We start from the raw sequence: 25,393 nt of genomic DNA on the forward strand, positions 1-25,393 counted from the left end.
CTCCCCTCGTCGTGTTTATGCGGCCCGGTGAGCGTGTGAGCCGCACCCAGCCGGCGAGCTCTTCTCCCGGCGCACGTGCTGCGTCCCGCCTGGCCTGGCTTGGGGTCGCAGCCGGCTCTCTGCTGTGCCAAGACGGAATTTCGATCCCTGATGTGCTGACTTCTGGGGACTGTTGGTGGTGACAGACGCCCCCTCCATCCCAGTTTGTAAATATTTGATGAAGAAGGGGTGTCTCCCCACCCATTACGTGTTGGGGGAGGAAATAAGGTCATCCGTCGTGTGACGCAGTCCGCCGCCTTCCTGCGAGGTTCCCGGTGATGGGATGGAAATAATTCCGTGAAGGGGGACGCCACATGCGGCCCCGGAGGTGCAGCGAGGGTTTCCATCCTGCTGGGTTCACCCGGGCACGTGTGCTCTGACGGGGACCCGGGGCTTGGTGAGATGCAGCCAGCGTTCCTGTGACGTGGATCATCGTGTGCTGCTCGTCGGGGCTGAGATAAAGCAGAGCCTGGAACGAGGGCGGTGGATGGTGGACGGGGCTGACCGCCCCCGAGGGTCATCGAGAGGTAGATGGGCTTCTCCCACGAGGTGCTCCGCGCTCGGGAGTCACGAGTTGTGGTGCCTGCGCCGGACGGGGGTGGTGACGGCGAGGCGGCTGGCCAGGGTGTTGGCGGTGTTCGCGCTCCGGCCTCAGGTGCCCTGGAGGCTCCCCCGAGTGACGGGCTGTTGCGCCGATGGGCCCCCGTGAGTCAGGTTCCCCGTGATGCTCCAGGACTGTGCCGGCCTGTGCAAGACCACGGCCTGTCCAGGGGCCCGGCCCGATGGCCCGGGGAGCCGGGCTCGCATCCCAGGCTCGTCTGCTGCCGGGACGCCCAGACATCCCCCTACCTGCCCTGAGCTCGCGCCACGCTTTCGGGGGGAGGGTTATGTGGTTTGGTGCTTCTTGTGCTTCGGCCATTGATTATGTCATCGCGTGACCATATCGTGGGCACGTTCGCCCGTCGCGGTTGCGTCACACTGACCGACCCATGATGCCTGGGCCTCTCCCACATTTTACTTCCATCCCTGCCTTTTCCTGGCCCCTCGCCGCCTGCTTCGGTGACAGCGGTGATGGGGCCGGGCGCACGCTGCCACCACGGGGGTGGGCTCTGGGCAGCTGCGGGCCGGACCTGTTGCTCCTCTGTCGGAAGAACACCAGGGACCTTGATGTGAAAATCCGCCGTCGCTCACTAGGCCTCCGTTTTCTCCGAGCTCTGGAGAGCCGAACGCCGTCTTGCTGAGCGCGTCTCCTCGGCTTTGGGTTCCCGAGGCACCGCGGCCTGAGCAGGCCGGGCCCCAGCCTGTGTCTGGTGGGCCTCAAGCTGTCCGGCAAGGCCTGGGCCGCAGTGGCTGGCGTCTCCGTGGCGCAGCACGTCCCTGCGGGAAGGTCTGTGTGCCGTCCGTGGGGCCTGCGGCCTGGGAGCCCCGTGAGCCAGTAGCAAGTGGGGCTGACCGTGAACGGACGTGCATGCAAGGTGGCACTGTCCCGTGAGTGCGTCCTCTCAGGTGAGCTTCCCTTACAGCAGGGGCAGGGGACCACCATCTCGTGGCCACTCACGCTGGCCGCTGAGTCCGGGCCTCAGCTCCAGAGCTCTCTCTGTTCAGCAAAGGTGTCTGCAAAGACCGGGTGGGAGAAAACACCCGCAGGCCTGGCTGCCCCCCGGGCGCCTCCTCCATGGAGTCATCCGGGGCACCTGCACATGCCCTGGGGTCTGCGCCTGCCCCTTGGGGTAGCCTGGGCTCCGGAGGAGATGCGAGAAACTAAGAAACCATCGTGCACAGGCGCTGGGCCGCCTCGAGCAGCGGGACCCAGGAGCCATCCCTGGTGGCTGCCCTGGGGACGGGGTGGCCTCACTCGGGCAGTGCCACCTGACGTCTCTCCAAAGTGCTCCTGTGCCATGGAGCGGCCATTTCTGGTTATTAGCTCTAATGAGGATGTAGGGAACTTTAAACAAAAATGTGAATTAAAAAGAAAATTGGGGCCAGGTCCTAGGCTGACGGAGCTGGTGTAGGGCTGCAGAGAGCCGCGGAAAGCAGCCCCTGCTGAACGAGATGCCCGTGATGCTGGCATGCCCGGGGGTTGCCGTTGTCACGCTGTGTGTACACGGTGCTGCTTTTAAATAAGCCTCGGGAAGAGCTTTGCTCCTACTTCTCCTGGGATGCTCCAGAGAGAGATGTCCTGGCAGGTGCATTTGCCAAAGCCTGGCCTCCCGGCCACGGTGCCCTGTCCCTCCAGGCCGCTGGTCCCTGTGCCTGTGGCTCCTGAGCTGGACGTGCATCCCGCGGAGCACAGAGGGGACCGGTGGACTGTCCCCCAGGGACAGCGTGGGCACCAGGAGGAGGGGGAACCCTTCTCTAGTGAGCAGAGTTGCTGTTGCTCCTGAAGTGCGACAGTGACCCGCAGACCGCCCGGGGCAGCTCCGCCTGCCGCCCTCACGTGTGCTGATGTGCAGACTGCTTTTCTGTTGTGCTTTGTTTTAAAGTTTGCTCTGGACTCTGGTCAGACCCTGGTCACTTACTTGGAGGCTTCCGATGAGGAAGCAAATGAGGGCAGCTTCTTGACCATCGCGTGGCTACCGGAGGCAACAGTGGAATTGCCTGTGGTTTGGACTTGTCGGTGGATGGTGTCCATCTCCTGCAGGAGGCTGGGCAGTGTGCGGCTCCAGCCCCGGGCAGTGTGGGCTCCCTCGGGGAGTGTGGGGCTCCCCCCTGGGCAGTGTGGGGCCCCCCCAGGCAGTGTGGCCATGGCAACTGCCTCAGCCTCTGGGGCAGGTGTGCTGGGTAGCCCGGGGCCTGGCCAGGAGCAGCAGGTGAAGGCAGGGCTATAGGGGCTGCCCTCTCCTGAGGAAAACCTGACATCATGAAAGAAAGAAGACACCATGGAGTCCTTCAGGGCTGGTGCCGAGCTCTGGGTCAGCTGAGCATCTTGCGGCAGGTCAGCAGCAAAGGGAACACAGCGCTCCTGGGATGGCAGGACAGCGCACGACAGCGGGGTTGCACCCTCTGAGCGTTCATGGAGCTGCAGGACCCCTCACCCCCACTTTGGAGGTTTAGGTAGTTGCCTACCCATGTGAATTTTGAGGGTACGGGTGCACCGCTGGTCACGTGTCCTGCACCTTGCATCCAGCAGAGTGACACAGAGCCTCTTGGTCAGGCCTCTCAGGCAGAGAGGGGACCCAGGCCCAGATGACTCTGTCATGCCCCCATCCTGGCCTCTGGGGGCCTCCCTGGGTCCCTGACAGGGACAGGGGTGGGGGGGCAGCCCAGTCTTTACATTGATAGTAGCATAAAGATAATTCTTTTTTTACATATAAAAATACACAGAAATGAAAGTTTTGTTATTTTTTTCCTGTGCCCCAGGGAACATCTTTTGGAAGCCTTCTAGATCACTGTTCCGTTCTTTGGCAAGAATAATCAAATATTGAATGTCAAGGGAAATGAGAGCAAATAGTTCCAAGATCCTCCGATTTAGACAGGCCTGGCGAGCAGCGTCTCTGAGTTTATCTGCTCCAAGAATCTTCCGGGCTCAGGTAGACAAACTGATTCTTGTGCCCCACCTACGACCCCGGGGAAGCCCCAGGCCACCGGGAAGGACCACGGAGGTTTGTCATTTAATGACCGCGTTCCCCGAGGAAGAGCCAGAAATGATCAGATAAATGCTAAGGCCTGCAACAAAGCTCCCAAGGCTTCTTTTAAATGCCAGCCAGAGTTGTGACCCTGATCCCAGGAAGCCGGGACAGGCCTCTGAGGCTGCGGGAAATGTCGCGACCTTTAGAATCTAAGAGTCAGCGCTTAGTTGGTCGCCTCCGTTTAAGAAAGAGAAGATACCCACTGAAAGGGAAAGACGGAGGGAGCCGGGCAGTGGCGCTCCAGGGCGGGGACCCTGTCCCAGGAGGTAGTGAGGCCGCTGGGAGCCGGCACATGCACCTGCCACTCTGGCTGTGCAGGACCTTATGGTCCTTTCCCGCCCAAGGGCCTGAGTCGCCCTGGAGCCTCTGTGCCTCAGTGTCCCCACCTTAGAGTGGGGACATCGGGGAAGCTGGCGCCCTCGGTTCTGTGGTGCGTGAAGGTGCGGTCAGCTCCCGGGGGAGCCTAGTGCTCGTGAGCGCCAGCTCCTGCTGTCAGGAGCCCCCGGCAGCGCGGAGGCCGAGGCCCGTGGACTCTGAAGCCGCTCAGCCTGGCTGGCAGGAGGTGGCTGCGGCCCCTCCCGGTGGGCGCATGCAGAAACCCTTTGGTAGTGGCGCATCTGTTCTGTGGGTTTTGGTGAGGACATTTTATTTTTTATTTTATTTTATTTTATTTTATTTTATTTTATTTTATTTTATTTTATTTATTTATTTATTTTTTTGAGGACGTTTTATTAAGGAAGTAAAATGACGCCCCCCCGGCGGGAACAGTCAGCTGGACCCAGAGCAAAAGCTTTAGGGAGGTGTGCACACGGAAGCCACATGACAGGGGCCTTCTCTTTGAACAGCAGTGATGCTTTTGCTTCTTTTCTATTTAATCATCGAAGTAGGAACTACTTGTTTTAGGAAAATCTTAAAAGAATGAGCATATTTGCAGATGGAGAAAAAAAATCCATCCTGATCTTCTTGTGACCTGTCACTATGGACAGTGCCGTGACCACAGGAGCCTGTTCCTGTCCTGTCCCCTCTTGTGTTCTTCTGTGCCCTGTTGGTTTCTCTACAACTGGGCTCTTGATGACTAGAAGATTTTGCTCGTTGGCATCTCACACTCACCATCTTATTTTAACCGTCTTTCCACCTCGTAAGGAGACCCTCTTTGAGTGGCCGGTGGCCGTGAAGTCGTATTGCCTGAGTGTCGTCCTGCGGGTGACCTGGGCACTTCCCCCATTGGACACGTCGTGTTTGAGGCTCCTTGGTGACGATGCTCACCTCTTGAGGAAGAACAGGAGCCGAGCTTTTCTGGCCCTTGGCCCGGTATTGACCAGCCAGGGCTCCCAGCGGCCCCGAGGGAGCAGGCCGCCTGGAGGTCTTCGGGCTCACCCCGGCCTGTCCTCTTGTGCTCCCAGGCAGGTTGCCCTGTGCTCCCTCTTCCGTGCCCTCTTGTCCGAGCCTTGCCCACAGTGGACTTCGGGGCACCTGCGCACACTGCTCCGTGGCCTGCTGGCTGCCACTCTTCCTCTCTCCAGGAGGAGACAGCCTCACGCACCCAGAACCCCGGACCAACCAGGCCTGCTCTTTGCCATCACCCTCAGTGTCTCGGTGCTGGGTGTGCACAGACGTGAACAGAGGGAGCCGACGGGGGGGGGGGGGGGGGACAGCGGTGAGGGCATGTCCAGTGGCGCCCTGTGTGCAGCCTGGCCTCTTCAGGAGGGGGACATGGCTGTCCCTTTGCAGGAACGTGGTGGTGGCTCCAGGCTCCTCGATGGGCTTGTGTCCTGGCTTTCGACCCACGGCCCCTTTGTCCAGTCCCCCCCGGGCCTTTGCTCTCGCTGGTCCCTTCCCTGCCCTGCTCTCTAACTGCCCCGTGACCATAGAGGGTTGGGCTGGCCAGCTGGGGACCCTGCCCTCTGGGAGCTGCCGTTGGGGGTTCACATCCACTGGGAAAGTGCTGAGCAGCTCTGCTAACATGGGTTTTCTGGAACCCCAGGGCCTTGCAGGATGTTTCCAAATTAACCCGAAAAGCTGGGGTGGGGAGGCCCCCGAGGGCCAAGAACCAGGGGAGCTCATTCTAAGAGAGGCCTTTCCAGTGCATTACTTCAGGGAGTCCGTAGCCTGTGGGGTCCCCTTGGAAAGAGCAGTCGTGAGGCTTGACCGAGGGAGCAACAGCTGGGAAAGCAGCCTTTTCCCGGGCGGACTGGTGGTGGCCCCGGGCCAGTCACCTTTCCCAGGGAGCAGGGGACCCCGCACCACCAGGGAGCTGCTGCTGGCCCCACACCCCAACCCGCAGGCCAGGGGGGCGGTTCCGTTTTATTTCTCGAAGGATGTGCAGCTTCTTTTCAATTAAAAAAAAAAATTAAGACTGTATGTGTTAGAGTCTCCCACTTACTGTTTGGGTGGTAACTGAAGTTGAAGCTGTGAGCTTCCTGCCCGAATCGGCTGGCTTTAGAGGGGACCGGCCACCCCAAACCCCCATTGAACAGCCTCGTTGGCTCCCCAGGGTTTGCCTCGGTCCCGCCCCCATTCCAAAGAAGGAGGAAAAAAGAAGGACACAGAACACACCCCACACTTCGGAGAGCTTCCCTTGGCCTCTCTCGGCTTTGATGTTCAGCTGGCGCCGGTCCTGGCCCTGAACACCTGAAGATGCGCATTTTAACTGACACAGGGGAGAGGCCTGTGCTGCTGTGACCCCGAGGCCGCCCTGGGCCTGGCCGGGCCTGGCCTGGGCCCGGGTTCCTTGGCCCGGCGCCCCGCTCCGACCGGGTTTACCCTCCGCTGCCATTCTCCTCGCAGACGCTCTCGCAGGCCTTTGCGTCACGCCTCGAACAAACAACAAATGCTGAAAGGGTTTGTGTTCTCACCGCCCAAGAGCTGCCAGGGCGCTTGGTTTACTTGGAGGCCAGGCCTGGGGGGGCCTCTGCGCCTCCCTGGGACCGTGTGCATGGAGCAGGGGGTGGCCTGGCAGGTGTTCCGGGAAGGCTGCCGCGGCCGAGCTCCTGCACACCCGGGCTCTGCCTGGGGGGCACCTCTGGAGCCCCACACGTCCAGGGCCCCAGCCCCCTGGGGGGGGGGCTGTCCTGCCAGTGGGAGGGCACCCCTGCCCAGGGACCCCACAGGGAGGCCACAGACAAAGGAGGGGGGGTAGGAACTGCACAACAAAGCTTCTATTTTCATGCAAATGCAGCCAGCGGCTTCCAGGAGCGCTGCCAGTGGAGCTCAGCTGTACCAGGCTCTCTGGAGCGCAGGCCCTTTTTCTAGAAGGTGCTGCTGGACGTTTTCAGTCTTTACGTTATGCGGAACGTGTGGACTTGGAACGCCATACAAAGCACCCACATAGACACTTCCAGTGCTGCACCCCCCACCTGCCAGCCCGCGCTACGAAGTAGAAATTAACCTAAATTAGGAAGATAATTGTCCCCGTGTTAATTGTAGGTTGTCCTTTAGAGCTGTTTTCCTTTGCGAGGCCTCAGCAGCAGGCTGGCTGCGGGCCCTGCTGGGGCTTCCTGCTCGCCGGCGCCCCTTAGAGCCCGAGCTCCAGGAAGAGCCTTCCTGGGGGCCCTCCTGTGCCCTCCTCCCAGAGCCCCCGCGTGCCCCCCCCCCCCAAGGCCGTGGCACGCACCCAGCCCGGCTGTTCTCAGTGAGCCGGGGCACTGTCACGGCTGTCCCCTGTCCGCCTGCCTGCAGCCTCCCCTCCCAGCCCCTGCGCCTGTCCTGGCCCCTTGGGTCCCCCCAGCGCCCCACACCCCTGGGGCCACCCCCCCCAGCTGCCCCCTGCCTCTTGTGGCTGCCCGCCCGCTCGCTCTGTCGTCAGCTGGATGAAACTTTGGAAGTAGAAACCGTCGCCACCGTCCTCCCCAGGCCACGTGTAGTTGTTGCATGAGTGGCATAAACCCCAGCGGTGGTGCCGACAGTGTGGCAGCGGGATGTAGTGCTGTGTGTGATCCTTGTGTGTGTGTGTGTGTGTGTGTGTGTGTGTGTGTGTGATGGGTATGACGTGTGTATGTGACGTGTGTGAGGCGTGTGACACCTGTGTGATGTGTATGTGACAGGTGTGACGGGTGTGATGCGTGTGTGAGGTGTGGGTGATGTCCCGTGGTGTCCCCCCAGCCCCCTCTCAGTGACCGCGCAGGCTCCCGAGGTCGTCAGTCTTACCACCTTCCTGCCTTTCGCACACGGAGAGGCGTCCTTCAACAGTGTAAAGGGGGCCGCTCGCTGCTGCTCCGTGGCCCCACGATGGGGGCCCTGGGTCCCACATCACTGCTGCAGGGGGCCCCCACATTCCGACACGATGGTTGGGGAGGAATTAACTCAGAAGATGGAGTAAAGTCTCATAATTTGGAAAATGTGAGCTCATATTCGGAAAAGAAATAACGAATTGAATTTAGTAAAAATTGTTGAGACATTTGGGATTTTTAATTAAGAGACTTACTGTGGGTAAAACCCATTTTTGGGACCTGAATCCGTGTTAACTCTTGAAAGCTTTGTTCTGTTGGGAAGCTCCAACTGGAAAGCAACGCGTATTCCCCGTAGCTGACGGCCTCATTTATGTTTTTCTCTCACTTGATTTATCTAAAGCCGAAGTGGTGAGTGAAGATTATGACACTTTTTAAAAAATAAGCCACGGTGGTGACTCCCGGAGGATGGGGTCAGCTCAGCGGGACTGCAGAAGTTACGGCAGGTGTGTGCGCCCCTGTCTGGGGCTGGGGGGCCCCGTGCCAGGAGCGGGGCGCGCTCTAGCCCCCGGGGGCGCAGAGTCCTGGGTGACCTTGGGAAGTCCTTGGGCTCAGGTCCCGGAGCGGGTGGAGAAGGGTCTGCTGCTTACTCCTTCCCCACCTGCTGCCCCTTCTCCTGGGCTGGAGAGAGTCGTCTGTCCCTTTTCGACAGCACAGTGGGGGGCACACGTGCCTCTGGACTTCAGTGGAGGCTTTGGGACTGAAGGAACAGTCGCTTCCACTTCCGTTGTTGGAAACACAAAGGTTACCTGTGAGAGTGTCCTCCTGAGTGACACCTGGCCTGAGCTGGCGCGGCCTTTCCTTTTGTGGTTGGGGCTTTACTGCAAACAGCAACAGCAGAAACCTCTTGTGCCTCCAGGCCCCGAAGGTCACGTGTGTATTCCCTCCTCTGACCCCTCAAGCTTCATCTCCAGTTCAAGCCTTCGATTTTTGAGTGTATGGTGTGAGGTAGGGGTTTTCTTTTCTTTTTTTTTTTTTTTAAAGATTTTATTTTATTTTTTTGAAGATTTTATTTATTTATTAGAGTCACACACACACACACAGAGAGGCCAAGACACAGGCAGAGGGAGAAGCAGAGCCTGATGTGGGACTCAATCCTGGTTCTCTAGGAATGCCCTGGGCCAAAGGCGGTGCTAAACTGCTGAGCCATGCGGGCTGTCCGGGGTTTTCTTTTCCCATTTTGATAACATTTGTAGGAAACCCCAGGATGGGGACGCTGCCTGCCGGCTGAGGCGGAGGTCAGGTTCCCTCTGTTCCTCCGTCCTCTGCCCTCACCTCCTGCCTGGGTCCTGGGGCCTCTGGGCATGACAACTCCCACACCTCAGCACCCAGACAGGTTCCTTTGAAAAACCAGTGCTGGGGAGGCGCCTCAGTGCCTCAGGCGGTTCAGCATCCAACTCAGGTCATGATCTCAGGGTCGTGAGATCGAGCCTCGTGTGGGGCTCCACGCTTGGTGGGAGTCTCCTTGGGGTTCTCTGTCTGCACCTCCCCCCTTCCATACGTACTTGCTCGCTCTTTCTCTCTCTGTCAAATAAATACATGTTAAAGAAAAAAAACAAAACAAGTGGTAATTTGAGTAGAATTGCATTGACTATATGGGTGAATTTGGGGAGAATTGGCATCTGCACGGTATCGAGTCTTCCCATCCGCCACGTGCTTGTCATCTGTTGGTTGGCACGTCTATAATGTCTTCCAACAGATTTTTATAATTTCCTTCAACGCAGGCCTTGCATGTGTTACATTACATTTATTCTTTGGTGGGTTCTAGGGTCGTTTTTCCTGTTGTAGACGATATATCTTTTTTTTTTTTTTTTTTTTAATTGAGTTTTCTACTGCTGGTCTATGGAAACACAGTTGATTTTTGCATTTTATTTTTATATCCAGTCACTTTCTCAAAGTCTTCGCATTTCTGAAAGTTTTTCCTGTAGATCTTTGGGGTTTCGGAGACAAAGAACATTAACTGTAACCATGACAGATTTGCTTTCTAATTACTGTGTTTATTTTCCTTGTCTCACTGTGCTGGCTGAGAATCCCAGTTCCGCTTGGAGGAGGAGCGGGAAACGGGGCTTCCTTCTGGCGTCCCTGACACTCAAAGGGAAGGCCTCTGACACGTCCCCGCTTCGGAGGGGTGGTCGCCAGAGGTTAGCGTAGATTCCCCCGCAGTGAAGCTCACAGATGCGTGTGTTTGGGGAGCTGGGTGCTTTCACAGCACCCATGACAGGATCATGTGGTTTCCCTTTAATCTCTTCAAGCGTTGGATTATCCCTCCTTTTTTTTTTTCATTGTAGACCCACCTTGCTTGTGAGAAATACAGGGGTTTTTATATCTGACCCGATTAGGCTTGGCAGTGCTGTAGGATTGTTCTTTCTTAAGAGTTGCTTTTGCTCCTGATTTTCCCTCTTCGGTGTCAAATTGTTTGATCCTCTGGAAGTGTTTGCATAAGGTTAGAACGGTCTTGCAAGATTGGAATAATTCTTAGATTGTTTGGGGTTCATGTTTTCTTGATGGGTTGATTTTTAACTGTTGGGTAATATCTCTAGTAGCTACTAATAGTCTGGGTTTCTAACTCTTGGCATATTGAAGGTCATTTTTAGGAATTGGCCTGTTTCATCAGAATTTTTTTTTATTATTTTATTGTATTTTATTTTTATTTCAGAATTTTTATTTTTATAGCTGTGGACATGTTCATGGTATTTTCTTACCTTTTGAAATCTCTGCTGAATTTGTAGCGTGTGTCGTTTTCAGTGTCAACCATTATTTATCCTCCTTTTTCGGTCAGTCTTTGTTTTATTAAATTTCTTGAGAGTTAACTCTTGACACTGTTGATGTGTGAGTCTGCTTTCTAGGTTTTCCTTTTGCTCTTGGGTTCCTCCCACCTGCCAGGGGGTGTAGTGGGCTGTCCTTTCCCTCTGGAGGCCCTGTGGGCAGCTCATGGGCTCGCAGCTGGTGTAAACTACACATTTCCCTCAGGTTTCGTGTGCAGCGCATCCCGCAGGCTCGACGCCCAGCATTGCTGTCTTCATTCTGGTTGTTCAGAGTCACGTTGACAGCGGGCCCCTTTCGCCGGGTATAAGGAGAATGGCACTTGGTCCCTCTGGTCTTCTTTCTAAAGACCCACACTCCAGTGTAATCACGACAAAAACACCCCACAAGTCCCAATTAAGGAAAATTCGACAAAATATCTGGCCTGTATTCTTCAAAACGGTCAAGGTCATCAAAAACAAGGCAAGTCCGTGGAATAGTCCCAGCTGAAGGGAGGCGAAGGAGCCGTGACCGCCGAGTGTCACGTGGGACATAAAGAGGGTATTAGGGAGACACTAAGGACGTCCGAGTGAAGCGTGGGCTTCCGTTCGTGGTCAGGTGTTGGCTCCTGCCTGAACAAATGCACGATCCCAGTGAGACTTTGGCTCCACCCTGCCCTCCTCCACGCTCCATCCCGAGCCCCGAGGCCGGGCCCGTCTCAGCTCGGTGCCCCAGGTCCAGCTGTCCACACCCTCCCGCGCCCCGGGCCAGCCGTCCACGCCTTAGCTCAGCACCTTGGGTCCAGCCGTCCTGTGTCCCGGGCCTCCCCCAGGCCGGTCACTGCCTCCCTCCCTGCGCCAGCCCTCAGGGGAGCCCCGGCAGCTCTGGCGGGGAGCAGGTGGGTATGGGTTACCTGGGAATGTTTGACTTGCCCTCATTCTGGAAGGATCGTTTTACAGGATCTTAAGATGATCCTCTTTTATCCCTTCGTGCCCGTCAGGTGACCCTTCCTCTGGCCTCTGGCTGCTGCTTCCTTGGCGCCTTTTCTGACTGGCTGCTGGTGGCGCCCTCGTGTCCCGTGTCACGGACACGGCTGTGTGACCCTGTGTCTGGGGTGCGGACGCAGTTATTCCCTTGGTGTATGTTCCCCCGTGCCCGTGTGTTGTGTCTCTCATCAGCCCTAGAAATCCTGAGCCTGCAGCCCTCAGACCTGGCCCCGCCAGCCCCGCCCCCAGTCCTGACCGTGGGTGCTGCCCCCACCCCTTTCCTCCCACCCCCCAGCTCTCCCTGAGTTCTCACTCCCAGTTTTGCCTCTTTTTTGTCGACTATTTTCTTCATCACTGTCTTCTAATTCAGTTTGTTTTCTTGTTGAGTTGTCACGGTTTCCACCGCTTCAACTACCCATTGAGATTTAAAAAAAAAAAAAATCATCGTTTAAATGATTTTAAATCCATCATCAGTTCACTTAAATTATTTTTGAAAGTCTGTGTTGTTCTTTTCCTAAAATGATTGATTTTGACAGTTTTGTCACATTCTTTTTTTATTTCTTGACTTTGAGAAATATCTTAGTGAACTTTATATTAACTCAAAACATCTACACAGAAGGACGCGCTTGAGTGGATGACACATTAGTGGGAGTATTTCCTTCAAAGTTCCAGGAATAGTAGCGTGTGTCCTGTTCCCAGCAGTACTTGTGTCTCAGGTGTGTGTGGCCCTGGCCGCCGACACCCCCTGCCCTCCCATCATTCTCCTGTGCTTGCTTGTCTTTGCTCAAGCCCAGGCGCCCTTGGCCTCCCTGCGTGAACAAGGGAGGATGAGGCCTTCTTCAGGAGCTCCGTGGGCTTCCCAGGTAGTCCAGAGTTGGCGTCTGGCTGGGAATGCCGCGCCCACGGGGTGGGGGGCTCCCTAACTGGCACCCCGCCTCTGAGCCCAGACCAGTGCCCCCTGCTTCAGCTTTTACCTCTCCACTGTTTCTGGCTCCTTGGGGGTCCCTTCCCCACCGGTGAGCCCAGCAACACCACTTTACTCAGAATCTGGGTTTTCAGTGGGAGAGCTGGGGCCACCTGTCCACCTGCCGTGTCCTTGAAGAGCGTGTCCCCATGAGCCTGGCCTGGGGCCCAAGCACGCTCAGACCCTTGGGCCCTTCTTCGTTTTTCTCTGTTGAAGCTGAGATGCCAGGAGCGGCCGTGTCCCCCTCATGGGCGTCCGTGCCTGCACCTCACCTCACTGTGCTCTCCTGCCCCATGTGGCCCCCCCTTAAATCTGCTGTGTCCGCACCCCTCCTCCCCAGGACGGCACAGGCTGCAGGAGCCATCATCCCCTTTTGCTTCCTGGTTTCCCCCAGACTTTGTACCCCAACCCGGGGGCTCTCCGCGTCCCCCTCCCCCCCTTCTCTGCCCTCCCTGCTCTCGGACTTTGAGCCAGGCCCGTGCAGGCGCCCAGCCGGCGGCCTTGTCAGGACGGATGGTGGGCGTGTTCTGCTCAGCGGATTGTCAGGTTGATGGGTACGTCATACACGTCATGTGTTGACTCCCATCCCACCCTTGATCCTAGTCTCTCTTTTCCCCAGGAATACTTCTCCCTTTTCTCGAATTTCAGGCATTTGTCTCTGGCTTGCTTTCTGAGGAAGCTGAGCCTCTAAATACACTCTACTTGCTTATCTTAAAAACACAGCAGTGTCACCTTCTCCGCCCCCATGTCACCCCCTGCTTGTCACTTCCCGCGTGATCCCAGGTGTTGGCAGATGTGCTTACAGGTAATGTCCCATGAGGATGCTCTGGAGTGTGAAAATGCAGACCGGGATGTGTGGCTGCCAAGTGTCTGGTGCTGCTTTGTGCCCCGGTGAGTCCCTCGGCCTCAGCTCCCACCTGCCCCTGGGGTGTCACCTGTGGTGTGTGCAGCCCAGAGTCACACAGGTGCCAGCACAGCCTCATCTCCTTGGCCTCTTGCCTCTGCTTCTCTTGCCATGGACACCCAGGGGCACTTGATGGGCGGTCATGCATGCCACCCGGCCCAAGTGGCAGCTACCCGACAGGGTCACCCTTGAACCCTGAGGGGTGGGAGCCAGTGGGGGAGTGCTTGCCCCACTCTCCCCCCAGAGACACAGTCCTGACGTGTTCACCTGAGGCTTGTAGCTAGGTCTGCTTGAGTGGGCCAAACAGCCGCTATGTGGGCACGCGTCCCATCCTGGCCCACCCTCCCCTACCCTGCTTCACCGCCTGCCCCTCACCCCGGCTCCTCCGCCCCTCCTGCCTGGAGGGGGACTCTGGTCCAGAGAAACTGGGATGCTCGGGCCACATGGAGGAGAGTGCAGCCCACGCCGACAGGTGTGTCCCCATCTCCTGTTTGCTGCCAGCACCCTGGAGTCCAGCAGGGCCCTGCTCCCCTGGCCACAGCAGCCCATCCTGGGGATCCTTCCAGTGCTTCTCCGTGTCTCCGTGGCTCGTGATGAGGAAGGGAGAGTGGACCTGGTGCGCCGTTGGCAGCAGTTGGACATTTTGCACCGTTTTTGCAGAGGTGCTGGTGTGCACCACCCCTGGCTGGGGGGCCCTGCCACGTGCGCCCGGGTGTTGGCCTCCTCCGCCACGGGGGTGGCCGTGTGGGGCAGCCGTCCAGCTCCATGTCCGGGGCAGCTCCGTCTCACACCGCTGACACACGCAGCTCTCCGTGTCCCTGCGGGCCCGCCCTCCAGTCCAGGCGCTCGGGCGAGGTGTCCAGGAGCGGGTTCCCGTTTTCCCGTTTTCTCCTTCACCAGCCTGGACGTGCGGTTGGTCACCCCTTCTGATGGCTCCTCCTCCAGGACGCCGGTCTCTCAGGCGGGCAGGTGGGCCGCCACTGCCACTGCCAGCTCATTGCCCAGCGCGGCCACTGCGGTGGAAGGACGTGGATTGATGGCTAAGTCGGACCGGAGCCAGAGGTCCCGAGGACGGAGGCCGTCCCGCCTCTGGATTGTCTGCCCGTATCGCGCCCTGATCTGGCTGGGCTCTTCCGTGCCTTCGCAGTGGAAGGGCCGAGTGTGCTCAGGTGCCCGCTTGCCCAGCCGGTGGGCCCCTCCAGACGGCCCCCGAGGCCTGGGCTCCGGCCTGCGTGCAGGCTGCCCCGCTGTCCTGCACCCCTGCCCTCCCTCTCCTTCTGCCTGGAATCTTTCCCTTCCTGATTTTAGGGACTCCTCGGTGCCCACCTGGTTCAGGTGTTAGCTCTAATCCCTCCTTCGCGGGAAGCCCTCCCAGCTGCACTCCTGCACCCCTGTGGGGCCGCTGCCCACGCTTCTTGACTAGCACACTCGGTAGTTCATCGTCAGACCTCCCGAGTGCTGCAGGGAGCCGGCCGCCGGGCTTACTCCGTGTCCTCGGCTGCGGATGCACGGCCTGCGTGGACGCCGCCAGTGGGTGAGAGTCCTAGAAGGACTGCACCATTTAAGAGGGCACACCCCCTGCTTCGGGACACTTGGAAGACTTGGAGTCGGCTGTCAACAGTGGACGCTGGGGACCAGTGACACATTTCCTGGGGCAGGACAGCAGTGCCCCTGTGTCCCTCGGCAGGAGGGTCCCCCAGGCACTCCCAGGAAGGTTCGGTTTCCTTCGCCGTCCTCCCAGGTGGCTCTGAGGCCTCAGTGTTTGGAGCCCGAGGAGGGCGAGCAGCCTGTTTCATGGGTCGTGTGTCCTGTGCCCTGGCTTGGCCCCTGGAGGGACCCCGGGGCTTGGGGTCATGTGTACCAGGAGCACTGAGTACCAGGCAGCCGACGCCCGGAAGCCGCTCCGCAGTCACCCACGTTCTCGGTGGAGGTTAGCACGAGGCCGCTGGGGACGAAGAGTTGAGGGGCCGGGGCCGGCTGGCTGTGGTTGAGCCTTGCAGGAGTGCGAGGCATGTCACTCTTGTCCTCGTCTCGTGGGTTGTTGGCATAATTACAAAAGAGAGGATGTAAAATGTAAATTTCCAGATGGCGCGTTTGTTTGTTTTTTGACCAACATGTTTTCCGTGGTTGACAAAACAGAGCCAGCGTGTGTCTCAGGTGATAGAAGGAGCTCCGTCAACACGTGCGCCGGCCCTCAGCTGACAAGCTGGAACCCCAGCGGCCCTGGCCCTGGAGAGCGGGATCCCGGGTCCTGTCCGCCCAGGTTCGCGGAGCCAGACGGCCCTGGGAGGGGATGCACGCTCCCCACGGACCCAGGTTATTGGGTCTGGAGGTGGGGGCGTCGGGCGGGTGGGGGGACGTTGGAAGTGTGGCGTCAGGGCTCCTTCTGACATTCCTGAACATCCTGCAGGAGGCCGGGCGGAGGCCCACCAGGGGGCCCGGCGGTGGTGGTTTTTCCCACAATGGTTACCTCTAGTTAGATACGCACCTGGCTGGCACCCTCCGTGTCCCTTCTGCCCAGGGTGTGGGCACACGGCCCGCAAACCCGCCGTCTGGGTCTGCCCGTGGCCCTGCCGGTGGGGCCCAGCCTGGGTCCGCTCGTCGCCCACTCGCGGGAGACCGTCCTCTGTGTCGGCCGCGCTGGGCGTGGCTGGAGGCCTGCCGCTCCGCCGCCGCTCACTGGTGTCATTTTCCACCACACCGTGCCCCCCCCCCCCAGGGGCCCTCCCTTTGCCCTGGATCTTGGAGGGAGGACAGTGAAGAAGGCAAACCAGGAAGTCAGCAAACCGGGTCAGAACCCCGGCCCTGCGGCCTAGATGCTAAGTGATGGGAACAACGCTTAGTGCCCCGGAGCCTTGGTTTTTCCCATCGGGGAGATGGGTAGAGGCCAGAGGGCCACCTCGTGCACGTGCTGTGTGCCGAGGGGGTTGGGGATCAGCTTGTGGCCCGCTCGTGGACTCCTTGAATAATTCATCTCTTCCATCGTGGTTCTCAGCTCCTGGAAGTGAGTGTCCTCTGCTAGAGGCGAGCCCCCCGGGGACTGCAGGTCACGGCTTTGCTTTCCCAAGTAAGAGCTGTTCTTAAATTTGAGTTGAAGGTGCTCTGGGGCGGCATTCGGAGACGGGAGGGGCCTGGGGGGTAGGTGTGTGTGCGGCCGCGCACGCTGCCGTCTCCTGACTCCCCTGCTTGGGGACCTGTGGCCACACCTGCCCTGCCCTTCTCCGCGTCCACACCCTGGATTCTACTGTTAACTGTTCCGGGGGAGGCGAGCTGCATAAGTGCTTACGGGCAGGGGAGCGATTTTTGAGGGAGGCTCCAGAACCTTCCTGGAAGGTCAGTTAAAGCAGGACAAAACTTGGGGCAAGTACTTTGACGGATGCAAAGATGTCTTCGTGCTCAAAAATTTTTCTTTCTTTCTTTTTTTTTTTTTGCAAATTGGATTGTCAAGTATTTTTAAAACCGGTGTAGTACTCCAGGTAGCCCTGTAGAGATCCCGGTTGGCAGAGGCACCTCTCGGCGGAGGGGCCCCCTCGGAGCTTGACCGAGCCCCGTCCTTCTCACCCACCTGGCTCGACGCTGTCCTGTGAGGTGTTTTCTCGCCCTTCCGTCCCTGGTGGGGGGATTTGAAGACTCGAACCGTCTGAGCCCGCGGTGAACTCACGCTGCTTTCCCAGAACCCCGGCCTCCAGGTGGCCGTGGCCGGTGGGCGCTGCGTGGGAGGCCGGCCCGGCGGGAGAGCAGAGTTCCCTAACTTATTTATTTCGTCTCCTCCCTCCCTGAGAAGCTGAGTGCTGGCCGTGGTGGAGGCCAGAGGCTGCTGCCGGGGTCTGGGGTGGGGAGGTCACCTGCCCGCTGAGCTGGCTGAGCCACCTGCGCCCCCTCCGTGGTGTGGGCGGGCTCTGACCTGGCCGGCCCACGGAGGCGCCCCCAGAAACCCGGACCCTGCCGTGGAGGCAGGGGTGTCGGGAAATTCGCGCTGGGCCATGGGATGCGAGCGTAGCGGGTCACAGTGTGCCTTGGTGGCAACACTGCGGTGACCCCCGGGGTGCTCTGTCCTGCCCACCCGGCCGCGCCTCTGGGAGGTGTGGCCTCACGTGTCCCCCTGGGCCTGGGCCCAAGGCCTGCCTCCCATCCCCTCCTGCCATCAGCCCCTCGACCCCTATTGTCGAGGGGTGGGGGGTGGGTAGGGGGGGTGGAGCTGGAGAGCTGACGAGCTGCTCGGCCCTCATCCGCCCGGAGCGTGGCTGTCCCGCGGCACGGCGGGGATCCTGCGTGGGTTCTCTTCCTTCAGTGCCCGGGGCAGCCCCAGGACTCCCAGGCCAGGTGGACAGCTGCGGCTTTCAGGGCCCAGAGCAGTTTCGAGGACAGTCCCCTGCTGCCTGCAGATGCATGTGAGGCCCGGGGGCAGGCGAGCTTCCTGGGGCCCCAGGAGCGAGGGGAGGTGCCCCAGAGCCGGCTCCTGAGCGGTGTCCCCCCCGATGCCACAGCGCTGCGTGCACCTATGTGTGCGTGAGTGTGTGCGGGTGCTCGGTCGGGACCCGGGTTCTGTGGGGTGTGCAGGTAGGCACGGTGCACACGGCCCTCAGGCCTGCCCTGGTCCTGGTGTCACCCCCCCCCAGCTGCTGTCGGGTTCTGCCCCGAGGCTCAGTTCTGCAGGGGGCTGTGTCCAGGGAGCCCGCAGGCTGCGCAGAGCCTCACCTCCAGCCGGGAGGGAGGCCTTGTCTCTCCACGGCTGATGAGCGTGTTTTGGGGAAGGCACCCGCGGCCGCGTGGGGACATTCCTCGCCGGCTGGGGGGTGGTCAGGACCTTCGTGACCATAGCGCAGCTCGCCAGGCAGCACTCTTGGGCTCCCTTTCCACGCTGCCAGCTGCCCAGAGGCCTGGGCCCGGCAGCCCGCCCCAGGGAGGGAGGAGGAAGGGCCTGAAAGCAGGCTGGAGGGTGAACCCCTCCGTTGTCAGTGCAGGCCGGACTTCGCCTGCCTTAGTGGACCAGCGCGCCGGGGCTGGCCTGTGTCCCTGGGGCTCCTGTGCTGTCCCCGCCCGGCCTGATGCTCCCGTGGCCCTCCCCACCCCTACCTCCAGGGAGTGCATCTCGCCCCCGTGACTGCACACGCTCCTCCAGCCTCATCTGCTGCTCCCGTGCTCAGCACCCCTGCACCGCGCGCTCTGAGCCAGCTGCGCCTGGAAGGAGCTGGCCCACCCGCCACCTCGTCCGTGCCCCTTGGTGTCCAAGGCCTCACCCCCTCGGGGACTCTTGCTCCCCGCCTGAGGCAGGTGGCGGTGGCACCCGGCCCCACACCCCCATGCACCCCTGTGCACCCCCGCCCGGGAGCGCCCCACACACCGAGGGCGCAGGTACGGGCCGCCCGCCACCCTGCCCAGCCGTGGTCTGCCGCAGGCCTAGGGTCTGGGTGCTTCTTTGTCTGGTAACGCGCCCGCCGTCACGGTCTTAGGAGCCCGTCTGTGCGTATACGTGAAAGTTCAAACGGGCCAGGCCTCCTGGAACCCGGGGCTGCTTCTTGGTGACTCAGCAGTCTTGAGCTCCTGCCATTTCTGTGCGAGCCCTGTGCTGGGACGATTATGAATCATCCGCTTGCCTCTTGATTTGCGTCAATCAAACCACATGTGAAGAAAGCAGCAGTGAGCAAGGCTGTGCCGGCAGCTTGGCGTCCAGCGTGGGGGACACTGGCCAGGGACAGCCTCAGAAGGCCGGCCCGCCGCTCGCCCCGGTGGTCTGGGCTGCGGGCCTGGGATGGCTTCCGGCCCGGGCCCTCCGCCCCCTCGCTTCCCCTCCCGAAACCGCTGTTAGCCACGCAGGAGATGGGCGCAGTGGTAATTATGGCTCTTTCTGCTCTTTACTGGTTTCCTATGTGTAATCCTGTGGCCAGCGGGACACATTTACAGTTATGGGAATGTTTACTGGTTCGGGCACAGCCGCTGGTCTTTTCTTCCCTGGCGCAAAATCATTTTAGGACATGGCCCTTTGAAAAGATTCCTTGTAAGGGACTTAATGAAGCTGGGATGCCAGCCGGGCCCCGCCCCTGCGGCGCTGGCGGGGGGTCGCTCCCCAGTGGGCAGGGCCCGGTCCCGCGGGGTGCCCCGGGAGGCCACATGGGGCAGCCGTGACTTTGACCCCGTGCGGCCCCGGGTTGAGGTGCGCGCTGGCGGTGGGCACGGAGGCAGCCCTGCCCGGTGGCCGCCGAGGGAGCCCCGCGGCCCAGGGCACCCCCGGTCTCGTGGCTCGCTGGTCTGTGTAGTTCCGTAGGAAGCAGGCAAGGTACGTTGTCGTTTTTACCGTGAAGTTGGCTGTTGTTAGGATTGTAGTTTGGATCGTGGCTGATGCTCTGGCTGGTCCCAGCTGGAACAGCGCTGTAGGAGGACACCCCGCGCCCGCCGTCCCACCACCGCCTCTCCGTGAGCCTGCGCCTCTGCCCGCCTGCAAGGGGGCCTCCGGGCACGGGGAGCTGCCCTGGGTCTTGCCCCCTCCCGGCCGTCGACGGCCACATGCCGACGTTGGGCTGCTCAGGGAATTAGGGCAACCGAAGTGCTCGCAGGTGCTCTGTTTCCGGAAGCTTCTCTCTGGACGGGCTTCGAGAGTGCGGCCTCCCGTGACCGTGAGCCCAACAGACACACACGGCGGCCAGGACAAGGACAGATGCACGCCCGAGTCCAAATCCAGCCCTTTCTTGGGTCTCTTTGTGTTTTTTATTATGTAAAATGTGCTACATTCGTGAAAGTGGAAGACAGAACCTGGAGGACCAGGTGGCCTTCCCCGGGCTTCAGCAGCGGCATCCAGGGCCGGTCCTGCCCCCAGTCTCTCCCCGGGCCACCCGGAAGCGATTCTTGCAGCGATACAGACGTTAAAAGGCCGGGACTCTCTCCAACGTGGAGTCGTCTTGGGGCTGCAGAGGGAGGCTGGTGCGCGCGGCCCCTCCTCATGCATCGGGTGGGAGATGAGCGGAGGAGGGCTCAGGTAGGAGAGGCCTCCACGGACCCGCTTTCAGAGCGACGAGCTCGTTCCCTCATGTTCTCTCCAGGGGACTAACGAGTTTTATCAACTTATTCCTGAGTGCAGTGGTGAACTCACGGATTTGGGGACGTTCCTGTATTTTCATCCTTACTGACCTTCAGCTTGCCCCAACTTTGGCCAGTGGGAGCCCGCGGGTTGGCCCTTCAGTGGGTCGATAGGACCCTTGTCATCCTTTTTTTTTTTTTTTTTAAAGATTTTATTTATTCATGACACAAAGAGAGTGAGGCAGAGACACAGGCAGAGAGAGAAGCAGCCTCCATGCAGGGAGCCTGACGTGGGACTCGATCCCGGGTCTCCAGGATCACACCCCAGGCCGAAGGCGGTGCCAAACCACTGGGCCACTGGGGCTGCCCGGACCCTTGTCATCTTGAGAGCTTCCTTGCTGTGGCACGACCAGGTGTCCCCGGCTCATCAGCCTGCAGTCAGCCTCGTACTCTGAGGCCTTGGATTTCATCACATGTCCAAGTGCCTTCCGCTATCCAGGGTTACCTGTTTTCAGGTCCTGGGGAGGATGTGGACGTCCGTGGGGGGCATGCCTCGCCTGCAGCCTCCGACGGTGCTGGCTACCTGGAGGGGCTTCTGTGCAGGTCAGCGGGTGGGGAGGAAGCCGTTCCAGGAACGTAGGTGCAGCTCAGGACAAGAGGGCACAGCAGCGAGCGCCAGGCCCAGCGCCCGTCTGAGCCCCGGGGCGCTGTAGCAAGCCCTCCTGCAGCCGCCCGGGTGCACTACCTGAGCTCAGCTGCGTGGGGCAGGTGTGCCCGTGGGTGGGGCAGGTGTGCCTGGGGGTGGGGCCGGGGCAGGCGGGGGCTGGTGTGGCGCTGGAGCGCTGGTGGTGATGGTGGACGTAGTGGGGAGCGGGTCAGTGCTGCTATCCGGGGCCTGCCCCACGCGCCCTGTGGCCCTGTGTCCTGCGCTGCCCGCGTTCCCCAAGGATGCTCGAGCGTTGCTGTGCTTGGAGAAGACGGCTTTCCCGTTGCTCCGTCCTCACCCATGCCTTAGCGTCAGCGCAGCCATCCGGACAGTGAGCGTTCCCGGCACCAGGACTTACCCCCGCGCCCCGCCGGCTGCTCTGTGCCCCCGGCCCCTCCCGCCAGCGGGCGTGGGTGCCAGCGGGGGGCTCCCGTCTGCCGGGGACAGGAGGGGCGGCGTGCTGGCGCTCAGGACCAGATGGTGTTGCTTCCCCGCGTTCCATCAGGACTTGACCGGAGTGTCCTTGGAAGCCCGGCTTTCCTCCCGGGTTAGCGCTGGGCTCGTGCGCCGCCTGCGCGTGCCTCATGCCAGCTTCCCGAGGGGTCTGGGTAGCAGCCACAGGGTCGCGGCTGAAAGCCGCTGCTCCAGTCGTGCTCCCGGCTCAGAGGAGGGACGACGGCGGGGAGCCGGCATGAGGTTTCTGTTCACACCCGGCCAGCCTTGGCGCATCCTGGCCCTGGCGCTGCGCGAGGGCACGGGAGCTTGGGAGTGGTGCCCACATAGGCAGGATGATCCCAGAGGCGGGGGCCAGTGCCCAGAGGACCCGGAGAGGACTGCACGCCCCCGGCTCCTGCTGCACAGGCCTCTGGGCACCCCGAGGCTGCAGGGGATCGACAGGAGGGGCTCCGTCGCGGGCCAGCGGGGGCCTTGGCAGCGGGGACAGCGTGTACCGGTGCCCTGCGCTCAGCCTTCTCCTCCGTCCAAGCTCCAGGCGGGGCGAGCCTCCTCACGCGGGGACCCCCACCCGGGGCCTGAGTGGCCGACCGTGTTCCTGGCCTCAGAAGGAAGGGGCTTCTGGGCCGAGAGAGAAAGGACAAGGAGGCCGAGACCGCTCCTCGCGAGCTCACTTGGCCGTGGGCTCCCCGAGCTGAGCTCAGTGCCGTGGGACGCCTCCCGCTGCAGGTACACCGTCCCCAGGTGGCGGCGCGCCCACAGGGCCAGCCCGTCCCCCGTGGGGCCTGTGCGGCCACCGGCCTGCCTCCCTCGCCTGGGCGGCTCCAGTCTTTCTGCCTCTCAGGGTTTGGCTCCCCTGGGCCTTCATTTAGTGGAGCGACGCCTGCGATCTCCCGGAGCGGCCTCTCCGAGCGCGTTTTGCGGGCTCACCCTGCTGGGGCGCGACTCAGGACTCCGCTGTCGTGCTGAGGGGCTCCCCCTCGTGTGGAGAGGCCGCTTCCGCTCCCTCCTCGTCCGCCCGTGGACGTGTGTTCCTCCTTGTGGCTGCGGTGAACGGCGTGTCCGCGGCCGTCCTCTACGGGCTTTCTCGAGGATGCGCGTTTCGTTGGGCCGGTGCCTGGGGGTGCAATTGCCGGGTCGTGCGTGTGTTGACTTCGCGTGTAACTGTTGGCGGCAGCGCCCGCCGTCTCCGCAGCAGCTGCGTGGCGGTGCTCCGCCGGCGGGGGCCGTCCCGCTGCCTCCAGGTGCGCCAGCCCTCGCTCTTACGTGCCCCCGGCCGACCTCGAGGTGCGGCGTGCTGCCTCGCTGTGGCTTCAGCCGGAGGTTCCCTGGTGACTGACGACGTTGGGCATCCGGTCGTGGGCTTATTGGCCGTTGGCGTATCCTCTTCGGAGAAGTGTCCCTCACATCCTTCGCCCAATATCTTAATTAGGTTATTTGCCTTCTTACTGCTGCGTTGTAAGGGTTCCTTGTCTGTTCTAGATACGGTAGATACGGCTCCCTTATCAGATAGGATTTGCAAATACTCTGTGGTTTGCTTTTTCATTTTCTGGACCGTGTCTTCCTTTGAAGCACTTTTTTTTTTTTTTTAAGTTTGATGAAATGCATTTTTTTTTTCTTTTGTTGCCTGTGTTTTTGATGTCAGAGGTATTTATTGAAGTCAGATTGGTTTGGAAGTGATGATGTCGACCTCCTCCGAGGGCTCCTGGCTTTCTGCTCGTGTCGGAGGTAAATGCTAAAAGGCTCCTCGGGCTGTTCCTTCATTGCCTTGCTAGGTTCTGCAGGGCTCCAGCTATAATTCGCTTTTCCCACAGTTGGTTTTAATTGAATGTCCGTGGGAAAATGGCCAAGCAAATTGAAGGCTTCACAGAGAGAACTGAGTTTCTTTGTTGATTTTTTTTTTTAACCGTGGTTTTTCATCTTTATTGTGTGCACTTTGTTGGAATTTGGCATCACGTTGTGAATTTTCATTGAGACTGGTCGTGCTGAATATCCCAGCAGTGGAGAGGTTCTCCCACTCTCAACAGAAATCGCGCAGCGTTCTGTAGGCCCCGGTAGCGTGCAGATGGACCTTCCCGGGGTTGGTGGGCTGGCTGCGGGGCACAGAGCCACAGAACGCCATGCGTGGAGATGCCCATCCTGAGACGCAGGGGAAGGGCAGGGGCTCTGCAGCTGGCCTGTGGGGTGCAGGCTAGTGCCCCCTGCCCCGTCACCTGCCTCCTGTCCCCGGGCCTGGCCACCAGGCCTCCTGCCCGTGCCCGTGCCGAGAGCCAGGAGGATTCCCGGTCAGTGGGCGGGAGCCCCCCAGAGGACGCCTGTCCTCGCTGCCAACAGTCACCCTAAGGAGGAGGCGCTCCATCAGCGGTGGTCCAGCCCCGTGAGCGCTCCCGGCGATGCCCCAGGTGACAACGTGTGGAACTGGGGGTGCAGCTCGTGGAACTGGGGTAGCTCTAGGGGAGGCTGCCGCCGTCTCTGGCTGTTTAAAAACAGAGCACGCCCCGCGCACGCCAGCCTTCGTACTAGTTTTAACTCTGAAGACTTCATTTCCCTCAGTGGACAGAGGGCAGAGAGAGGTCTGTGTCTTCGTCGGAGAAACTTGGTCCTTTGCTTCACAAGTATGTTTCGAGCTATACAACTAATTAGGGTATGTTTAGTATTAATCCAGAAGCTCACCATCAACGAGGAACGGTCACTTTGCGTTTTCTCGCCCAAAGCTAGCCTGCAGCCTAGACATCAGTCTGGTTTCTCCGAGGTCCGGGTACGTCCCGGTCTGAGCGAAGGCTCCTTACATCCACCCGTGCTGACCCCACCAGAGTCACCTCTGCACAGCAGGCGGCTGGCTGGCTTATCCCTTCTCCTTCAGTGACTGGTTTAGTGACTTAAAAAATACAGATAGTTCCCTGTTTGTGTAATGAATTTAAAAAATGCTGAGTATAGTGGAACTTCTTTGGGACGGGGACAGTGGTTCAGTCCGCAGGAGCCTGAGAAGTGTCCTCAGACCCCCAACTGGGGTACAGATGTTTACTTTCTCAGCCCCCCGACATCTGGCACTTCTCAATTCTCATTTTTGACGTCTCCTCCTTTGCTTTATGGGTTTGCTCTGTCGCATGGCCGACTTCCCTGGTTCCCTGCACACTGTCAGCTTTGCTTTCCCCTTTCCAGGGGGTCGCCCGGGGACAACTAAGCAGGGCCCCAGAGGCTGCAGACCTGCCCCTGTCTCCGCTGTGATGCCGTCAGCATCTGTGCGTTTCTGTTTTCATTACTGGTTAATTTTCACACGTACTGATGCAGGCCAGGCAGCAAAGCGTTCCCACGGTCGCCCTGGCGTGGCTGCGGGACAGCTGATGGCACTGCCTCCAGGCCCAGGACCCTCCTCCGGGCCCTGGGGATGACCGGGCCCCAGAAGGCGGCGTGGCTCGGTGAGCTCCAGGGCCACCTGCACGGAGCTGTGGGCCGTCTGCATGTTGTGCCAGGACATCGGTCAAGGGGACGGCACAGCAGCTGTGCCGCTGGAGGAGCAGGTGCCCAGGAGGCCTGGTCAGGCCCCGATGTGTGATCAGTGAAGCAGGACAGGACAGGATGCAGGAGCTGAGTCACCCTGGCTGGCCTTGTGTGCGCATGGTGTGCCCTCTCGGTGGTAGCGTCCTGGGAGGACTCGCAGTGTCCTGTACATTTAAGTTGTTCAAGTCCCCCTGGATACGAACCTCCCTCCAGGAACCTGGCTTCGGAG

General features: G+C 60.1%; 1 protein-coding gene across 8 annotated transcripts in view; it reads left to right on the top strand.

Moving 5' to 3' along the window:
* Positions 1–25,393, top strand: part of HDAC4 (histone deacetylase 4) — a 271,373-nt gene that overhangs the window by 80,036 nt on the left and 165,944 nt on the right. Inside the window, exon 1 of one of the 8 annotated variants that reach the window (XM_041767856.1) lies at positions 19,270–19,322. The exons of the other annotated variants lie outside the window; for them this stretch is intronic. The gene's annotated coding sequence lies outside the window, so the exon portion shown is untranslated. Of the gene's footprint in view, positions 1–19,269; positions 19,323–25,393 lie in introns of those variants that run through there. 8 annotated transcript variants of the gene reach the window in all.

The sequence above is a fragment of the Vulpes lagopus genome, chromosome 8 (genome assembly GCF_018345385.1).
Source record: "Vulpes lagopus strain Blue_001 chromosome 8, ASM1834538v1, whole genome shotgun sequence".
Classification (NCBI taxonomy): Eukaryota; Metazoa; Chordata; class Mammalia; order Carnivora; family Canidae; genus Vulpes; species Vulpes lagopus.